At 46.0% G+C, this 19,552-nt stretch overlaps 1 pseudogene; it reads right to left on the bottom strand.

Moving 5' to 3' along the window:
- The window catches only part of LOC129783072 (solute carrier family 12 member 2-like), a 67,165-nt pseudogene extending 48,966 nt beyond the window's left edge, over positions 1 to 18,199 (bottom strand).
- Positions 18,200 to 19,552: the final 1,353 nt, after the last annotated feature.

Here is a 19,552-nt window from a genome sequence, read left to right as displayed (position 1 = left end):
TGGTTGACACACCGGAGGGAAGGGATGACATCCAGAGGGACCTTGACAGGCTTGAGAGGTGGGCCCATGCAAACCTCAAACCTCATAAAGTTCAACAAGGCCAAGTACAAGGTTCTGAATGTGGTCTGGGGCAATCCCAAGCACAAGCACAGGCTGGGTTGGAGAATGGATTGAGAGCAGCCCTGAGGATAAAGACTTGGGGGTGTTGGTGGATGAGAAGCTCAACATGACCCAGTAATGTGTGCTTGTAGCCCAGAAAGACAACCGCATCCTGGGCTGCATCAAAAGAAACATGGCCAGCAGGTCAAGGGATGTGATACTTCCCCTCTGCTCTGCTCTCATGAGACCCCACCTGGAGTACTGCATTCAGCTCTGGAACTCTCAACATAAGAAGTACATGGACCTGTTGAGTGAGTCCAGAGGAGGGCCACAAAGATGATCAGAGGGCTGGAGCACCTCTTCTATGAAGACAGGCTGAGACAGTTGGGGTTGTTCAGCTTGGAGAAGAGAAGGCTCCAGGGAGACCTTATTGCGTCCTTCCAGTACCTAAAGGGGGCTTATGGGAAAGGTGGAGAGGGGCTTTTTACAAGGGCATGTAGTGATAGAACAAGGGGGAATGGCTTTAAACTGAAAGAGGGGAGATTTAGATTAGATATTAAGAAGAAATTCTTCACTATGAGCGTGGTGAAACACTGGCACAGGTTGCCCAGAGAGTTGTGGATGCCCCATCATTGGAAGTGTTCAAGGCCAGGTTGGATGGGGCTTTGAGGAACCTGGTTTAGTGGAAGGTGTCCCTGCCCATGGTGCTGGGGGGGGGTGGAACTAGATGATCTTTAAGGTCCCTTCCAACCCAAACCATTCTGATTCTATAATAAGTGTCAGAATGACGTTCTGCATCATTTGCACTGAATATATACCTCTTTCATCCTAGCAACTTCTAGAATAGCAGAATGGGGACTGGAGGAAAGGGAGAATAAGAATGCAGAATTGTTTAGTTTTTAAGTTACTGCCACTTCAAATTGTAAAATCCAGCTGTTCCAAGCAATCTTATTAAGTAGGGCATGCTCCCAGAAACAATATACAAGTGGCTGAGGAAATTATATTCATATTCCTAGGGCTGAACTAATGACAAAATTTGGCATTTTTTTATAGATCAGACAGTCAAAGACTGCTGGGCCTCTCACATAGGAAATTGAATTTCTAGGTTACATTATGTTTCACTGGTCAATTCAAAGCATTCCTTGGATAAAAAAAAATGAAAGATCTGTGGATGCATAAGAGGAGAGTGATGAAGTAGCTGTTATAGTCAGTAGGTTAAGTAATGAAGTACAGGATTTCCTGAAGTATATTTTAATTTCACCAAAAAAATGTTATGGTAGGACAGGCATTTATTCATACAACTCAGACATACTCATTAGTTAAAAATACCATGAATGTTTTCATACTACTAACACTTCATTAACCTTTCCCATTGTATTATCTCAGTATCTTTCATACTCGGTTACACAAGATTAAACTATTCTTTCTATGTCCAGGATTAAGGTAGATTTACACTCTACAGAAAGTGTTACAGCTGTAAATGCCAGGCTCAATTTTATATATTTCTGGAAGAGAAATTAAGAGTATAAATGCTCTACTGGCAAATGTTTCAGAAAAGAGCTGGTTTAAGAACATAATAAACAAACACAGAAAAATCTTAGTAGATGCAGCATGAAAATTGTGTTTCCTGTGAAAATGGCTTGATCAAGAAGGACTTCTTATGGACAGAATGTTTAGAAATCTGTTCCCTCGCTTTTCTTTCCATCCAGTTTAAAAGTGATATTTCAAGGCCCATACTATACAACATTTGTATTGACTCCTTGCAATTTAGTCCTTATAATCTACTCAGATGTTACATTCTCTTTCCAGGTTCTGTTCATTGCTTCATTTATTTATACTATTCATTTTTTAATGTTAAATCTGGTTTTATAAATTTTAGAAAAATCTAAGATGTATGCAGACAGCACTTGTTCATTATACAAGCTAGTAAGTTACAACTCAAGTTACCACTGTAAAAGACATTAGGAAGCTTCTTCCAAAGTTGTGGGGGGAGACAAGATGCAGCAAGCCAGACAGATAGATGGCTAGCCAGAGACAGAGAAACACATAGACACACAGGCAGAGGCAGAGATGGAGGCTGACAGAGGCAGGAAAACAGATAAACACACGAGGGGACACACCCTCAATGACACCTGACCACACAGACACAGAGGGAGAGAGAGAGACCCAGACAGAGAGAGACACACACACACAGAGGCATCCACCCACAAACACACAGAGACACCACCAGAAAAACATCCTCCAGAGAAACACCCATGCAGAGAAACCAACAGCAACAGAGATACTGACAGCCATACCCAGACACACATGCACACATACAGAAACACTGAGAGACACCCACACACACACAGAGCCAGATAGACACCCACAAAGACAGTGACACACACACAGAGACATAAAAACGCACAGCCAGAGACAAACTGAGAGAGACACACACACACATACAGAGCTGGAGAGAAACACCACCAAAGACAGACACACAGCCAGAGAGGCATTGCCAGAGAGAGGTATGCACACACACACAGCCAGAGAGACACCAACAACTACCCATGAACAGCCAGATAGAGAGGCACCACCAGAGACACACAGCACCAGACCATGATCTCCAGAGCACGACACCTGGAGACAAACACATACCTGGAGACACACACACACAGAGCATGACACCCATAGAGAGAGGAATCCACAGACACACCCACAAACGCACCAACAGAGAGCAATGCGCTCCACAGAGACACCCAGAGAGAGGGACAGACACCCACAGAAAGAATCATAGAACAGCTCAGGTGGGAAGGGACCTTGAAAGAACATCTGGTCCAACCTTTCGTGGAAAAGGCAGCCTAGATGAGATTATCTAGCGCTCTGTCCAACTGCATTTTGAAAACCTCTATAGAATGATGGGGACTTTACCACATCCCTGGGGAGTTTGTTCCAGTGATTGATTGCTCGGAAACAGTGTTGAATGCTTTGCTGAAGTCCAGTCTGTGACTGACCAAAAAACCCCTACAATTGAAGAAGGCTTGAAAGAGATGGGCAAGGGTGATGAGCCCATGAAGCTCAGGCAATAATGTAGGGTGTGACTGACCACAGCTGTTGCAATGAAAGCTGGCTTTATATCAACACAAAGGGGACCAGAGGGTGGCCTATTTTTAGATAAACAGCTATCCACAGTTGGGTGGATCAACTGGTAGTGTAAATGTTTCTCCCTGAGTTCATTAAAAGAGTGTGAATGTCTCCCTGAGTTAGCCAGACCAGCATGGGGTGAGTGAATACCTGTCTCAGTCCAACATAGATGTATTGAGCTTAGGTAGCAAGGTGGTTGTGTTGTGGTGTTGGTTTTGGTTGTTTTTTGGGGGGGAGGGGGGGCTTCTGTGAGAAGCTGCTAGGAGCTCCCCTTATGTCTGATAGAACCAATGACAGCGAGACCACTGTGAGGCAGGCTGCCCCGCCTGCAGCCCAGGGAGATGAATGGTGGGGCAGATACCCTGAAGCCCTTGGAGGACCTCACATCGGAGCAGGTGGATGCCCAAAGGAGACTGTGATCCCATGGGAAGCCTGCACTGGAGCAGGCTCCTGGCAGGACCTGTGGCCCCATGAAGAGAGGAGCCCACACTGGAGCAGGTTTTCTGGCAGGCCTTGTGACCCTGCGGGGGACCCACATTGGAGCAGTCTGTTCCTGAAGGACTGCACCCCATGGAAGGGACCCACACTGGAGCAGTTCATGAAGAACCACAGCCCATGAGAAGGATTCACGTTGAAGAAGTTCATGGAGGACTGTCTCCTGTGGAGGGACCCCATGCTGGAGCAGGGGAAAAGTGTGAGGAGTCCTCCCCCTGAGAAGAAACGAGCGGCAGAGACAATGTGATGAACTGACTGCAGCCCCCATTGCCCCATTCCCCATCCCCCTGCACCACTCAGGGGGAGGAAGTAGAGAAAATCAGGAGTAAAGTTAAGAAGGGAGTGATGGGAGAAAGTTTTTTTAAGATATGATTTTATTTCTAATTATCCTACTCTGATTTTATTGAGAATAAATTAATTTACCCAAGTTGAGTCTGTTTTGCCTGTGACAGTAATTGGTGAATGATCTCTCCCTGTCCTTATCTTGACCCACAAGCCTTTAGTTATATTTTCTTTCCCCTGTCCAGCTGAGGAGAGGAGTGATAGAGTGGCTTGGTGGGCACCTGGTGTCCAGCCAGGGTCAACCCACCACAAGGGGAATGCCCAAAATATATAAGGGGAGGCAGAGAAGGGGCATACCCAGGAAAAGAGTCCCAGGAAAGCAGGAGTGAGGTCCAGGAAAGGAGGAGGGTAAGGTACATGAAAAGAGGGTGAGACAAAGGGGAAACCCAGAAAAGGAGGCCAAGGTGGGGAAGAGGAGGGTGAGGTGAGGCCCAGGAAAGAAGGGTGATGCAGGAAAGAGGAAGGTAAGGCAAAACCCAGGAAAGGAGGATGAGGAGGGGAACAGGAGGATGAGAAGAGGAAAATGAGGGAAAGTACTAAGAAAGGAGGAAAAACCAAATGAGAGGAAGATGAGATGAGGCAGAGGAAGGTGAAGCTCAGGAAAGGAGAATGAGTGAGGCAGAGGAGAGGGTGAGGAGAGGCCTAAGAAAGGAGTGAGGCAAGGCCCAGGAAAGGAAGGTGATGCCAAGGAGAGGCAAGGCTCAAGGAAAGGATGATGACGTGAGGTAGAGGCAAGAGCCAAGGACCTGTGAGCAGGGTGAGATGAGGCCCAAGGAGCTGGGAGCAAGGCACCAGGGGTGAGGCCCAAAGGATGTGGGGTAAGGGCCAAGGAGCCAGGGACAGGGTAAGGTGAAAAAAAGGCAAGGATCCAGGGGAGGAGTGAAATGAAAGCAAAGGAACCCGGGGAAAGGCAAGAGCAAGGCAAGGGCCTATGAGCTGGTGGCTAGGGGAGGGCTAAGGAGAAGCCCAAGGAGAGGAGGGTAAGGCAACAGCCAAGGTGCCAGAGACAAGGAGCTGGGACAAAGCGAGCTGAGGCCCAAGGAGCTTAGGGTGTGCTGGTGGTGAGACAAGGTCTGAGGACCTTAGGGCATGCTAGCAAGGCCAAAACAGCCGGAGGCAAGGAGCTGGGGGAGATGAAGCCAAAGAAGCCGGGGCTGAGGCACGGCTCAAAGAGTGCAAGGCAAGAGTGAAGGAACTGAATAAAAGGTGAGGATGAGGTGAGGGCCAAGGAGACTGGGGCAAGGCCCAAGCTAGGCAAGAGCCAAGGAAAGGTGGAAGAGGGTGAGGTTGTCACCGAAATCAGGAATCAAACCTCTTAACACCAACGTAGTATTAAGAAGCAGGCACTCCTTTACTGCAGCGCTGGGTGCTCGGTGGCATCTCCACAAATCAAGCACTGTAAAGCATTGATAATTTTCTCTTAATGCAGTTAAGAGTGTATATGGGCTTGCAACAATAGGATGTATATCTTTAACCAATTGGTTCATAGCTCTTAAATCCTGAACTAGTCTGTATTCACCTGAAGGTTTCTTTACTGGCAAGACTGGAGTATTATATTCTGATTCACATTCTTCAAGAATCCCATATTTTAGAAACTTATCAATTAACTTCTTAATTCCTTGCCTCACTTCCGGCTTGATTGGGTATTGTTTAATTCTTACCGTTTTTGCCTGTTCCTTTAATTCTATCGTTACAGGCTGTGCTGCCTCAGACTTGCCAGGTATGTCTGTGTTCCAGACTATTGGCATGACAGCCTCATCCACTTCTTGGGGTATCTGCATTTCTTTCACCTTCTCTTCTATCATTAGCATTTCTCCTGGTTTTGATTCTGGGATTTTTAAGAAAACTTCTCCTTCCTCAAAAACTATTTGTGTATTTAACTTAGATAGTAAATCCCGCCCTAACAAAGGTATTGGACAATCTGGTATGTATAAAAATTCATGTGTAATTATTTTATATCCAAATTTTAAATCCAAGGGTTGTAGGAATGGCCTGTTTTCCTCTTTCCCTGTTGCTCCAACTATTTTTGCAGTTTTATTTCCCGGTTTCCCTTTACAAACATTTAATACAGAATACGTTGCTCCAGTATCAACCAGAAATTTGACTCCTTCATTTCCCAGTTTAAAATCCTCTTTATATCTGGCACTGATTGTCCCATAAATATAATGTCATTATTAGATTATTCTGACTGATCAATTTACATTCCTTTTGCCAAATCGTTTGTTGCCTCGGATAAAAGAACAAATCCACATATGGGACTTCATTCCATTTCCCTTCTCTCCTACAAAACAGCATCAATTGCAATATAGTATTATAACTTAGTGTTCCATTAGTTGGCCACTTTTCCTGATCTTCTAAAATGTGCAATGGCCACCAATTATTACAATATTCTATCATTTGATTTTTTCATAAATCTTCATGGGGTGAATACCCCAGTGTGTTAACAAACATCCTAACGGCGAGTGTTGGGGCTCTTGCTGTATTGAATGATTATACTGAACTCTGAAGCAAGTGGAAAAATACTGAAGAGATAAGACGAGGTTACGACCAGAACAGTGGAATGAAGAAAGAGGAGCAAATTGCAGATGTTGGCACAAAACCAAGGCCAACGGGACGTGATAAGAGGAGCTGGGAAACCGCAGAAAGGAGCCTACATGCCAGAACAAGCAGAAACAGAAATCTTCCCAGTAAACAATTGTTAACCAATCATATTATTATACGCTTGTAAAATAGCCAATCACATTATTGCACGCTTATAGAATGCCTTATAAAAGTCTACCTGGTTTGTACAATAAACGGATCAGATCTTGAACTCTGTGAGTATTTGAATCTGACTCCTGCTCGCCCGAAATGCCCGCAGCATCTGGTGACCCCCGACGTGATCCGATGAGGGTCGACAGGATCGGTTAAAAGGTCAGGAGGATTCATTAAGGATCGTGTTACGAGCTGCGGAGCCGGCGAGGATCCTGCTGCCAGCGGAGAGAGAGCTGGGCGCCCGAAGAAAGGCGGAACGTGCACGGCTGACCAGTGAGTCAGGAAATTTAAGCAGGATGGGAATCACTGCATCAGTGGTGGAAAAGCAATCGTAGACAGTTTGATGAAACTGGCAGAAAAAACTGAAACGCCAGTCTCACGGCAGGCAGTAGTTGATCTGCTATGTTGGAGTCGCTGCCGTGGTTACCTTGCTTCTACGCAAGATGTATATAATAATGAAACATGGAAGAAAGTAGGAGAGGACTTATGGGAATCTGTGCAAGTTGGGACTAAGGGGGTAAAGACTTTGGCTCGCACGTATCGAGCTGTACGGGGTATGGTCGCGCAGTTACACGGCGAGGCTCAAGTCGCTGCAGCTGTTAAGGCTGCAGTGCGGTCTCCCGGCGATCCTACTGCTCAGTCGGAGGAAGAGCCAGAGGGACAACCTCCGTGTGAAAATCCCCCCGATTATACATCCAAAGCTTATCCAGTACTGACCACTGCTGAACGAATAGCGTGGGGATTAGATGATGAATTACCACCCTGGTGTCCTGAAAAGGAACAAGCGGCGAGCGGCGGCGTGCGGCCCGGCAGGCCCCGTCCCGGCCGCGGATTCTCTCCAAGGCGGCACTCCCCCCCTCCGATCGGCGCCATGGCAATGCAAGCGGCCAAGCGAGCTAACATCTGGCTGCCCCCAGAGGTCAATCGGATCCTTTATATTCGGAACCTGCCGTATGAAATCACAGCGGAGGAAATGTATGATATCTTTGGGAAATACGGACCTATTCGACAAATCAGAGTTGGAAACTCTCCTGAAACAAGAGGAACAGCTTAAGCTTCTCAAGGAAAAATACGGACTTGATTACAAACCCCCCCCCCCAAAAAAAAGAAAAAAAAAAAAAAAGAAAAAAAAGAAAAAAAAAAAAGAAAAAAAAAAAGAAAAAAGAAAAAAGAAAAAAAAAAGAAAGAAAAAAAAAGAAAAAAAAAAGAAAAAAAAAGAAAAAAGAAAAAAAAAGAAAAAGGAAAAAAGAAAAAAAAAGAAAAAAAAAAGAAAAAAGAAAAAACAAAAAAAAAGAAAGAAAAAAAAAAAAGAAAAAAGAAAAAAAAGAAAGAAAAAAAAAGAAAGAAAAAAGAAAAAAAAAAAAAAAAGAAAGAAAAAAGAAAAAAAAAAGAAAGAAAAAAAAAAGAAAAAAAAGAAAAAAGAAAAAAAAAAGGAAAAAAAAAAAGGAAAAAAAAGTGCTTCAGATGTCACCTACAAGAAATGCGTTTCTGCTTTGAACTAGCTTTTGAGCCTTTGGGAGTAAACTATACGGCTATAAATCAATCATATTGGGGTTGGTTAGATAAGAAGTATAATGACACGAATTTTGGCTTTAGTGATAACTGTACCTGGTGGAATACTACACTTGTTAAAAATACGTATTTTTTGCAACAGTTGATTTACCGTTTAAATGTATCAATTTATTTACCTCAACAAGAATTGAGGGTGGTTGAGGGATTTATTGAAACAAGGTCTGTCTATATTGTTGTTTGTTATTCTTTTGTTACTTTTAGTGCCTTGCCTTTTACAATGTTTTCAGAGCTGTGTGGAACGCAGTATTAATGCTGTATTTAAAAAGAAAGGGGGAGGTGTTGGGGCTCTTGCTGTATTGAATGATTATACTGAACTCTGAAGCAAGTGGAAAAATACTGAAGAAATAAGACGAGGTTGCGACCAGAACAGTGGGATGAAGAAAAAGGAGCAAATTGCAGATGTTGGCACAAAACCAAGGCCAACGGGACGTGATAAGAGGAGCTGGGAAACCGCAGAAAGGAGCCTACATGCCAGAACAAGCAGAAACAGAAATCTTCCCAGTAAACAATTGTTAACCAATCATATTATTATACGCTTGTAAAATAGCCAATCACATTATTGCACGCTTATAGAATGCCTTATAAAAGTCTACCTGGTTTGTACAATAAACGGATCAGATCTTGAACTCTGTGAGTATTTGAATCTGACTCCCGCTCGCCCGAAATGCCCGCAGCAGGCGAGGTTTTCGGTATCTTTTCATCCAGTGTTAAATTCCCCACACTTTTACTCTTAAATAATTTTATAAGTCTTGTTGCCATGTTACCAGGGTTTTTTTCTTCTTTTTCTCTTTTTTTTTTTTCTTTTAGTTATTACCTTATATAACGATCAAATCAAACACTTCGTCCTTCTCTGACCAAGCCCCTCGTGGGATGTTGGGACAGTGTATGGGGACTCCACACTCACTTCGTGCACATCTCAATCACCCACTCACACACTCAACAGAACATCAACAGAACAGATAACATTCAAATTTTCCAAGTTTCAGCAGTTACCCACTTGTAACTTAGATGTAAACTTTAAAATCAATATATGTGCATATTACAACCAAATGTCTAACCTAAAAATTAGGCAGACGATAATTCACATATATATTGTTCAACCAAATGTGTACACAACCAAAAAAATTGTCCAACCCAGCAATAGCTTTCGATTATGACTTATGGGCAAACCAAACAAATGTCTAACCTGATAGCTGCTTTTGCTTATGCCGAGCAGACCAACCAAATCTGGAACCCTTGAGCCCCAACCCTGCGCAGCTTTCGCTGCACCTTATGGGCAGGCTATACAACCAAACAATTATTATTTTTTTTTTTAAGGAAGTGCCTTACCTCATTCCAGGGAATGTTGTGAGGAGCTTTATGGGTCGAGGGTGATGGTTCTCCACGAGAAATCCTCGGTGCTGGCCAGAGCTCGATCAGCACTCAGTCCCCTCCAATCTCACTCACAAGGTCCCATCTGGGTCGCCAAAGCTGTCACCAAAATCGGGAATCAAACCTCTTAACACCAACGTAGTATTAAGAAGCAGGCACTCCTTTATTGCAGCGCTGGGTGCTCGGTGGCATCGCCACAAATCAAGCACACCTGTGTAGATTTTACCATTACATTTATACACAAAATTACAAGTTTGTACACTCCCAGTTACAATGATTGGTTAGAAATTTGCATAGAATTGTAATATTTGCTGTGTCATCCTTTTCTGTTACTACGCTTGCGCAGGGGAAGGGTCTTCACCTGGGCAAGGGGTCTTCTTGACCTGTGGGCGTGATTTTTAGTATTATAATGAAGGTAGTTCACTTCAGGACACCTTAAAAGTAAGTTTTGTTGCCAAGTTGGACGGCTGGATATCGGCCTTGCCAAGCTGTCCAATAACTCATCCTATACACAATAGAACCAGGGTGCTCTGGTTATGGTCTAGAGAGTAAAGACTAAGGGTATTATGGTCTATAGCATAGGGACTTCAAGTAACAGTCTCGGATAACAAGCAGCACAGTGATTCATACGTCATTGGTTAATAAGTGCTAACATAATTCTATCATGAAGGTTAATTCCTTAGAATCAAAATGTTCTTATAACTAACTGTTACATAAACACAAAATATAGAAAGGTTCAGTAAAATCTTAAGATAATCTGCAACAAGGTGAGTCCCAAGGAAGCAGGGCAATGGCAAGGCCCAAAGCGGTCAGGACAAGGGGCAAGGAGCCAGGTATGGGGTGAGGGTGAGGCAAGAGCCAAGGACACAGGGGTGGCGAGAGGTGGGAGCAGGGAAAGAACAAGGCACGAGGTGACAGACAGGCCAGGGTGAGCCTCAGCCCAAGGTTGGCGAGGCAATGGGGAGCCGAGCCTCTACCTGAAGGTGCTCAGGTTAGGGCAACACAAGTGCAAGCCTCAGCCTGAGGGCAGCGAGGTGAGGGTGAAGCAAGGAAAAGCAATAGGAGCAAGGTGAGGGCAAGCCTTGGGTCAAAGGCAGCAGGGAAAGGACAAGCCTCAGCATAAGGGCAAGCCTTGGCCCAAGGGCAGCAAGGCGAGGGCGAGGTGAGGGCAAGCCTCTGCCCAAAGGCAGGAAGCTGAGTGTGAGGAATGGGTAAGGTGAGGGCAAGAGCAAAGCGAGGGTGAGGTTAGGGCAAGACAGCCTGAGGGCAGCAAGGCAAGGGAGAGGCGAGAAAAGGTGATATGAGAAAAGGTGATATTGGCGAGGTGATTGCAATCCTCAGCCCAAGGGTAGTGAGGCCAGGGTGAGCCTTGGCTGGAGGGTGGTGAGGTGAGGGCGAGCCTTGGCCTGAGGGTGGCAGGGCCAGGGCAAGCCTGGTGTGATGGCAAGCCTCAGCCCAAGGGCAGCGAGGCAACAGTGAGGCAAGGACAAGCCTCGGCCCAAGGGCAGCAAGGCAAGGGCGAAGCAAGGAAAGGCAATAGCAGCGAGGCGAGGGCAAGACGAGGGCAAGGCAAGGGCGAGGTGAGGTTGAGCCTCGGCCTGAGGGAGGTGAACTGCACGCAAGCTTCATGCTGAGGGCGACGAGGGCAAGGTAAGGTTGAGCCTCAGTCTGAGGGTGCTGAGGTGAGGGTGACATGAGGGTGAGCTTTGGCCCGAGGGAGGCAAGGCGAGGGTGAGGTCAGGGCAAGCCTCGGCCTGAGGCTGGCAAGGTGAGGGCAAGGCAATTGCGATGTGAGGCCAGAGGCTGGCAATGCAACACCAGAGGCTGGAGAGGTGAGGGCACTGAAAGTGAGGCACAGGTGAATCTTGGCATGAGGACAGCAAGACAAGAATGAGGTGAGGGTGAGGCGAAGGTGAAGCAAGGGCAAGCCTCAGCCTGAGGGCAATGAGGTGAGGGCAAGGCAAGGACGAGCCTCAGCCAGAGGGTGTCAAAGGAAGGGCGAGGCAACAGTGAGCCTTGGTCCAAGAGCCGTGAGGTGAGGGTGAGGCATGGGCAAGCTTTGGCCCAAGATGACGCAGCAAGGAGAGGGAGAGGCAAGGAGTTCTGGGTGAGAGAAGGAGAGGGTGAAGCCAGGGCAAGGCAAGAGCGAGCCTTGGCCCAAGTGCAAGGCGAGGGTGATTCTCAACCCAAAGGGCGGCAGGGCAAGGACAAGCACGAGCCTCGGTCAAGGAGAGAGCATTGCCAATGCGAGAGCGAGCCTTGGCCTGAGGGCATCGAGGGCAAGACAAGGGCAAGGTGAGGAAAGGGCAAGGGTGAGCCTTGGCCTGAAGGGTGGCGAGGTGAGGGTGAGTCTTGGCCAGAAGGCAGTGAGGTGAGGGGAAAGCGAGGAGCGAGGCGAGGGTGTCAAGGGCAAGGTGGGGGCAAACCTCGGCCCGAGGGCAGCGAGTTGAGGATGAAGCGAGTTCATGCCTCGGACCAAGGGTGGCGAGGCGAGAGGAGGGCGAGAGCAGGGTGAGCCTCAGCCTGAGGGTGGTGAGGCATGGGCAGTAATGCAAGGGTGAGACCAGGGCTGAAGTAAGGCTCAAGAAGAGAAGGGCAAGGTGAGGCCCAGGCAGAGGAGGATGAGGCCAGGCATGAGGGGTCAGGCGGGCATGGGGAGGCCCAAGGACTGGATGCCAAAGCTAGACAGCAAGGCTCAGAGCCCAAGGGAATGCAAGACAAGTGAGGCAAGGCCTGAGGCCAAAGCAAGGTGGGCGGGGCCAAAGGGGAAATTGGTGAGGTGGCAGGTGAGGTGAGGCCCAAGACAAGGAGGGTAAATTGGGAGGCCAAAGTGAGATGGCCAAGTCCTGAGACCCAAGGAGAGGTGAGATGAGCAAGGCAAGGCCCAAGGGGAGACAGGCAAGGCCAAAGCAAGATGGATGAGGCAAGTCCCATGGCCAAAGCAAGGCGCAAAGGGAGACAGGTGAGGCAGCAGGCAAGGCAAGTCCTGAGGCAAGACAGGCAAGGCAAGGCCTGAGGTGAGACCCAGAGGGAGGCCCAAGGCCAAAGTGAGACAGGCGAGGCCAAAGTGAGGTGAGACAGGCAGGCCAGTGGGCAAGGCAAGGCAAGATGGGCAAGATCTAAGTCGAGGAAGGCAGGGAGAGGCCTGAGGAGCCGGGGGCAAGAGGAAGGCAAGGGCAAGGGCCAAGGAGAGGAGGACGAGCTAAGGGCAGGGCCTGAGGAACCAGGGACATGGTGAGGGCAAGGGCAAGAAGAGGACAAGGCTCAAGGAGAAGGGGTTGCGAGGCTAGGGTTCAGGAGCCAGCCAAAAGGATGAGAAGATGGCAGGGACCGAGGTGGGGGTGTGGGATGTGAGGCTCAGCAGGAGGTGGATCCAGTCAAGACCCACGATTGGAGGGCAAGGCCCAGGTCCTAGGAAACAAGAGTATGGGCCAACGAGGGCTACACCCAGGAAAAGAGAGGGAGGCTGAGATGGGGCATGCCCAGCAAAACGGGGGGAGGGGCCAAGGAAAGGGTGGGAGGCATGCCCAGGAGAGATACCCCACACCCATTTGCAGAGACACACACATACAACCTGTTCCAGTAGAACCAGTATGCCATGGTGTTAAAAGAAACCACTCAATTTATACACCATAATCCAGAACTCATAACCACAAAACCTAGAAGCCCACTTATGCAGATAGCTCTAGCAGAGTGCATACAGAATATGAAGGGCTGATATGCAGCAGGAGTTTCAGTTATTTGGTCTAGCCATTGTAGAGGAAAAGTAAAGCTGCATGAAAACAAACAGTAGCTTCTCTATTATCTTAGGGTTGGAGTTTTTTTGTGGTTTTGTTTGTTGGTTTGGGTTTTTTTAATATAATGTATATGGATTATACTGTACTCACCACCAACCCACACCCCACCCCCAACTATTTTGCAATGTTTTATAGCCTACGTCCTTTGCAAGAAGAGTGTTTTAGTAGAACTTTTACACTGATTCTGGAATTTAGTTTCATGCTACTTCTGACTGTCATCCAAAATCAGTTAGTTTCAAAAAAACCCATTTTATATACTTTAAAATAGTTATGTGACCGAATTCTGCATTTATTTTATTCCGTGTTGGAACTTAACTAGAATTAGATAAAAGCTCAGGCTACAGAGCCCAAACAGTTTCCTGAAGTTACTCTTTTACCAGCTCACAGCCATTGTGACACTGAACAGAGGAATGTCTGAAGCCTGCAAGGACTTCATTTGCAATAACTGCAACAAGAACTAAAGATGGTCTTCCTATGCAAGACTGTTACCATCCCAGTGAGTGGAATTCTAAGCCTCTCACCCACAGTTCTTAGTGTCATCTAAGCTTTCCATAGTTAAATTGCACTATGGATCATCCATTTGCTATCCAGCAAGTGCATTCAAAACCACATCTGCCTAAGCACTAAAACCAAAATTTGCTGTAAGAACTGAATGCAGCACAAAGTGCACAGGATTGATAAAATACTACTCACTACTCTTCAAACTTTTTAAAGTATAACACCAGTTCTTATAAAAATCTCACAAAATCCTTACCACTAAAGATGATAGTGACTGATATGTAATATTTTAAAAAGTCAGTACATTTCCTAGGAAATTTCAAGTTTTAAAAAAACAGAACCAAAAAAGAAGTTACTGACAGATACCTCCTACAATTACTACACCTCACTATTTATCAATGAGCACATCTATCCATGTCAGTGAATTATGACATTCAATTATCTAAATGGAGCAAGCTGCAATACCACCACTAACCTAAGCAGCTTACTCGGGAGAAGAGTAAATATTTATACCATCTGCATATAAATACCCAAAGGTGTTCTGGTTTGTTTTTTTAAACATGGTTACCTTGCTGTTCTACATACTAGCTCAAGTGTATCACTGAACTATTCCAGATTAACCTTGTATTTATGGAGACAGACATTTTTAACCAATTATTTTATTGTTGTTGTTAATATGCATTTCAAAAAAAGCACAAACCCAATTATACTAATTTAAGAGAACATTTCATACCTGGAAATTGTTCATCAGCCCATACTGACACCCTGTCTGACAGGATGAGAAATCATAGTTTAATTTGCAAGCTGCAGTAGTACAATTTTTCAGCTTGGTGATAATGGTATTATTAACTTTCCCTGTAGCATCTCGAACAACACAGGAACCTAGAGCAGAGCCATCACAAGAATAAGCATTAACAGACTGAACCTGCACTTAAGAAGGACGTATCTAGGTTACTTCCCTTTTTAGGTAGGCATATTCTCACAGAGCAACATCAAGATAAGGCATTTAAATTTTTAATAAGTTTCACTCTTAAGCACTTCTTCACCATGAAGAAATAATGCAATCAAGATAACCATCTGCTTTCTTGTTTGAGAAAAGCCTTAGTTTTAGAGAAACCAGAGTCCAATAAATAAGAAAAAGAAAATCCTAGCACAGAGGAAAGCTATAAATCACTTGAACTGCAAAAATTTAATAGCTCATTTTTAGTTCAATCTTCTATTTCTTTGAATCATGACTTACCCATAGCACTTTATTTTAAGTTAGTATTAAGCAACATCACTTACATAACACATTGTTAGTGTGTATGTGTGTGTGTTTGGTTTGAGTTTCTTTTTTAAAAATTTTCTTGGTGCAGTTTTCCTAGTGGAGTGCAGTTTTGTAGTGATACATACACACATATATAAACAGGTTGACACAATTTTGCAAGGTTTTATTTTCCTAGAAGATTGTGTTATGATTCCACAGTAAAAAAATTTTCACCTATAGTGACCAAAAAGGTTTGCCTGACAGATGTAAATCAGGCAAGGAAGTTAACATTCCTAGATTATTTCATGAATAGTTTTCCTGGAATTTCCTCCTTTCCCTCTGATAAGCTATATATAAAAAAGACTAGATGAGACAAGAATAAAATATTTCAGTTGGAAGGGACCTACAACAATCATCTAGTCCAACTGCATGGCCACTTCAGGGCTGACCAAAAGTTAGTGTGTGTTATTAATTAAGAGCATTGTCCAAATGCCTCTTAAACACTGACAGGCTTGGGGCATCGGCCCCCTCTCTAGGAAGCCTGTTCCAGTGTTTGACCACCCACTAGGTAAAGAAATGCTTCCTAATGTTCAATCTAAACCTCCCCTGGTGCAGCTTTGAACCATTCCCACAGGTCCTGTCACTGGATACCAGGGAGATCAGCACCTCCCTCTCCACTCCCTCTCCTCAGGAAGCTGTAGAGAGCAATGAGGTTGACCCTCAGACTCCTTCTCTCCAAAGTAGACAAACCCAGAGTCCTTAGCTGCTCCTCATAGGACATGCCTTGCAGCCCTTCCACTGGCTTTGTTGCCCTCCTCTGGACGCATTCAAGGATCTTCACATCCCTCTTAAATTGTGGGGCCCAGAACTGCACACAGTACTCAAGGTGAGGCTGCACCAACGCTGAATACAGCAGGGTCATCACCTCTTTTGACTGGCTGGTTATGCTGTGTTTGATGCACCCCAGGATGCAGTTTGCCCTCTTGGCTGCCAGGGCATGCTGCTGGCTCCTATTGAGCCTGCTGCCAACCAGCATCCCCAGATCCCTTTCTGCAGGGCTGCTCTCCAGCCACTCCTCTCACAGTTTATACTTGTGTCTGGTGTTACTCCATCCTATGTGCAGAACCCAGCATTTGGGCTCGTTAAATTTCATCCTATTAATCATAGCCCAATGCTCCAATCTATCTAGATCCCTCTGCAAGGCCTCTTGTCCCTCAAGAGAGTCAACAGCACCTCCCAGTTCGGTATTGTCAGCAAACTTGCTAATGGATCTAGATTGCTGATAAATATATTGAGCAAAAACGGCCCTAGAATTGAACCCTGAGGAACACTGCTGGTGACTGGTCGCCAGCCAGATATAACTCCATTCACTACAACCCTTTGAGCCCTGCTCTTCAGCCAGTTCTTCACCCAACACACAATGAACCCACTCATCCCACAGCTGCACAACTTGTCCAGAAGGATGCTGTGAGGGACAGTATCAAAAGCCTTACTAAAATCCAGAAAAACTACGTCTACCGCCTTCCCTTCATCCAGTAGGTGGGTGACCTTATCATAGAAGGAGATCAGATTGTTTAGACAGGACTTTCCCTTTGTGAACCCATGTTGACCGAGTCTGAGGATTGCATTGCTCTTTAGAAGCCTTTCAATAGTACCCAGAGTATGATCTTCTCCATAATTTTTCCAGGAACTGAGGTCAGACTAACAGGTCTGTAGTTCCCTCACGCCCTTCTTGTAGACTGGAATAACACTAGCTTGTTTCCAGTCAGCAGGGACCTCCCCAGACTCCCAAGACCTTTGGTAGATGATCGAGATGGGTCCTCCTGTAACATCCGCTAGCTCCTTCAGTACTCTGGGATGACTCCCATCAGGCCCCATGGACTTGTGAACATTCAGCTGATCTAGCTGGTCCCTTACAATTTCAGCATCCACAAGTGGAAAGCCACTCTTCCCACACTCATGGTCCTCTGACTCAGGGGACCAGCCAGCCCAAGGTCTACCAGTATTATTAAAGTGTGAGGCAAAAATAAGCAGTGAATGCCTCCGCTTTTTATTCAGCCCTAATAGTCAGATGACCACTGTCCTGGTTTCAGCTGGGATAGAGTTAATTTTCCTCTTAGTAGCTGGTGCAGTGCTGTGTTTTGGATTTGGTGCGAGAACAATGTTGATAGGACACTGATGGTTTTAGTTGTTGCTGGGTAATGTTTTACTAAGTCAAGGTCTTTTCAGTTTCTTGGGCCCTGCCAGCCAGAGGGCTGGGGAGGCACGGGAAATTGGGAGGGGACACAGCCAGGACAGGTGACCCAAACTAGCCAAAGGGATATTCCATACCATATGACATCATGCTGAGTATATGAACTGGGGGAAGAAGAAGGGTGGGGGGACATCCGGCATTACGGCGTTTGTCTTCCCGAGTAACCGTTACGCGTGATGGTGCCCTGCTTTCCTGGGGATGGCTGAACACCTGCCTCCCCATGGGAAGTAGTGAATGAATTCCTTGCTTTGCTTTGCTTGCGTGCGCGGCTTTTGCTTTACCTATTAAATTGTTCTTATCTCAACCCCCGAGTTTCACATTCCTTTCCAATTCTCTTCCCCATCCCTCTGGGTGAGGGGGAGTGAGCAAGTGGCTGCACGGTGCTTGGTTGCTGGCCAGGGTTAAACCACAACAACCATCTTGAAGAAGTAACGGTCCAATGTTGTCTTTACACCTCCTCTTACTATTAATATACGTCAAAAAGCCTTTCTTGTTATCTAACAGAACACTGGCCAGTTTCAGCTCTAATTGAGCTTTGGTCTGTTGTGTTTTCTCCCGGCATATACGAACCACGGCTCTGTAATCTTCCTGAGAAGCCTGACCTTGATTCCAGAGATCATACAATTTCTTTTTCCTCTTGAGCTCCATGAGGAGTTCCCTGTTCAGCCAAGCTGGTCTTCTGCCCTGCTTGCTTGACTTTCAACACAGTGGGATTACATCTGCTCCTGTGCTTCTAAAAGGTGGTTCTTAAAAACTGACCAGCACTCGTGGACTACTAAGCCCTCAAAAGTAGATTCCCAGGGGACTCTGCTAAGTGGCTCCCAGAATAGCTTAAAGTTTGCTCTCCTGAAGTCCAAGGTAGCAACTCTGCTGTCCTTTTTTCTCATTACGCTGAAAATTCTAAACTCAACTATTTCATGATCACTGTGGCCAAGACAGCCACCTACCATCGCACCCCCCACGAGTCCTTCTCTATTCACAATTAGCAAGTCTAGGAGGGCATCTTTCTTAGTTGGCTCACTGAGTACCTTTGACAAGAAGTTATCTCCTACAAACTTCAAGAACTTCCAAGACCTGCTCATCACAGCAGTATGGTACTCCCAGCTGATGTCTGGGAAGTTGAAATCTCCCATAAGGACGAGGGCTACCAATCCTATAGAGTAACTCATCAGCGCTGACATCCTGGCTGGGCAATCGTTAGTAGACACCCACTACAACATCTCCTTTGTTTTCCACCACCCTCATCCTCACCCAGAGGCTCTCAACCACATCATCACTAACTGCGAGGGCTGTACAGTCAAGCCTCTCTCCCTTACATACAGTGCAACATCTCTGCCTTGCCTGCCCTGCCTTGTGGCATATGAAGGCACAGACTCCAAGTCAGTGAAGAAGTGAGAACCTTTATTGCATACATAAGTGCTGGTTATATACAATTGCTTATCTACCCAAGTTCTGCTCTGGAAAATGTCCACATGCACCAAAGCACCTTTGCAGCTAGTTTACACTCCACTGAGCTGTTCACTCCCTCTATGCTCATCTGTGGAGGTCTCTTCTTCCTAGATCAGGATTTAAGATTTGGGAGGCTTTGGGCACGCCCCTCATTGCAGACAGGTATGCACAGAAGTAATTTGCAGGTGAGCTCTGAGAGCCAGATTTAGTGCTAGTTGCTTCCTCACTATGTTTTAAGCCATAATCACTCTGCAGTCTGGCACCCAGACAATGAACAAGGCCTTTTCTTTTTCTCCACATCCAGTGCTTGAGAGCAAACAGGAAAAGCCTGCATAGATTTCAGAAAGAGCCCTTACACTGCCTATCCCTCCTGAACAGCCTGTAGCCCTTCATCCCAGCACCCCAATCATGGGACTCTGTTGCAGAATGGATGAAAGAGAACGGCCACAGTTCCATAGAAGGACTGTGTGATACAGCTTTTGACATAAGTCTGGAGTGAACCAAGCTAGGCCGCAGCGAGAAATTACCAGACTTGCTAAAAATGGAAAATTA

Source organism: Falco peregrinus, chromosome W (assembly GCF_023634155.1).
Source record: "Falco peregrinus isolate bFalPer1 chromosome W, bFalPer1.pri, whole genome shotgun sequence".
In the NCBI taxonomy this organism is placed as follows: domain Eukaryota; kingdom Metazoa; phylum Chordata; class Aves; order Falconiformes; family Falconidae; genus Falco; species Falco peregrinus.
The sequence above is the reverse complement of the archived record's forward strand: the minus strand, read 5'-3'. Positions and strand labels throughout refer to the sequence as shown.